This window comes from Poecilia latipinna, unplaced genomic scaffold, assembly GCF_001443285.1.
Source record: "Poecilia latipinna isolate Pla-1442-1.1 unplaced genomic scaffold, P_latipinna-1.0 Scaffold7666, whole genome shotgun sequence".
Lineage (NCBI taxonomy): Eukaryota > Metazoa > Chordata > Actinopteri > Cyprinodontiformes > Poeciliidae > Poecilia > Poecilia latipinna.
In genome coordinates this window covers 1-1,659 of record NW_015120282.1, presented here as the reverse complement: position 1 = coordinate 1,659, position 1,659 = coordinate 1, and the positions used below count along the sequence as shown (strand labels likewise).

Below are 1,659 nucleotides of genomic sequence, written 5' to 3'. Positions count from 1 at the left end.
AGTTGTACTGGTGGTTGATTCTAAATTTCATGTTTCTATTAACTTTAAGTGTAAATCATCATGATTAATAGAAATAAAGGCTTCCATCTGCGCATAATCTATGTAATTTCACTTGGTGTTAAAGTTCCTGAAATAATTGGACTTTTTCATAATATTCTAATTTATACAGTTCCACTCATACCCAGATGTCGAAATGATATTGGCAGCAGAACCAATATAGATTTAATATTCAACTATGTTTATTCCTTAGATTGTTAGAAAGAAACAATGTTTCAGTTAAAGTACATCACACAAAGCAGAGCTTTGAAACATTTGACAAAAGCATGAAAAAAAAAAAACAGGAAAAAAAACGTTAATAGTTTCTGGCTTATGCCGATCAATATTTGAAATTAGGGTGTGTGTTGATGTCACAACCTGGCTCTGGGGTTATGACAAAAGAAATGATGCAAAATAATGCTTTGCAAATATTTACTCTGGGAAAAAATGGCCAAAGCAAACCAGAAGGCAAACAAATGTGACCCTGAGTGACTAACATTAAGCAGCTTAAACAATTAATTACCTGACAGGTCCATCACACTGACCTCTGACCCCAGACCGATGAATTGTGATCTTGTTGAAGAGGTGACAGTCAAGATTTTCTTAAAGCTACAGGACTTTTAGAATTCCAAATGTGGCGTGATGTTTCCCTCAGCATTTCTTCAACTCATGAGTTAATGCTACACTGTGTTCTATTCCAGCACTAATTTCATTTCTCTACAAAATGTTGTGGAAGTAAGTCTCTAACTATTCTTGTGTGTTTTCTAGTTGGAAGACGATGTTTTTGCAAAGAACGGTTACTATAGCGACATGAAGGCATTCGCCACACAGGCGTCTTCTAACGAATGGCTCTACCTGGAATTCTCCCAGCTTGGGTTTATAGGTGTGTTTGTCTTTCCACACGGCATCGCAGAGAGATACTTACTCAGATGCTTGGTTCTAGCATATTCTGTTTTGTTTTTTTTGGTGTGGGGGGGGTTTCCAGGTAAGATGTTTAAGACCAGAGACCTTCCAATGATAGCCGAGTTCTTCTTCATGTTCCACAAAGACAAGCCTATCGACTGGTTGCTGGATCACATTCTGTGGGTGAAGGTTTGCAACCCAGAGAAAGATAATGTAAGTCTGCTGACCCCAACCAGATCCCAACAGCTTTAATACTTTAGTCATACTCTGTTTATTTTCACTTTGTTAAAACATTAATGTTGAAGAAAAATATTCCACATCATTGACAACGTGTCCAATCCACAAGGGCAGATCTATTCAGTCTAATTCTATGCTTTGTGCTCCAAGTGATGTCATGCTCTATTATTTATTTTACGTTATATCTATAATTCCTAATTTCACTTTCTGAACCATTTGGTTTGTTGTAGTTTATTTTTGCATGTTTGACCAAACCTATTGTTTAGTCAGTTTCAGTTTCTTTATTATTTACATTAATATTAGCTGTTTATGCTCCTACCTGCACTGACTGAACAAGTTAAAGTTGTTTCTACACGTTTGACCATGCTTGTGAAGCTGTTGATGGTGGTTACTATGCTGTCCTGGTGCAGAGTGCACATTTCTGGCCAATCGCCTGCTTATAAAAAGCCTGACCTGTCAATAACCCCCCCCCCCCCTTTTTTT

At 37.3% G+C, this 1,659-nt stretch overlaps 1 long non-coding RNA gene across 1 annotated transcript; it reads left to right on the top strand.

The window, feature by feature from the left end:
- Positions 1-47: 47 nt before the first annotated feature.
- LOC106944261 (uncharacterized) lies at positions 48-1,143 on the top strand. The gene is made up of 2 exons (XR_001424180.1): positions 48-919; positions 1,022-1,143. It is a non-coding gene; the product is annotated as an uncharacterized LOC106944261 (long non-coding RNA).
- Positions 1,144-1,659: the final 516 nt, after the last annotated feature.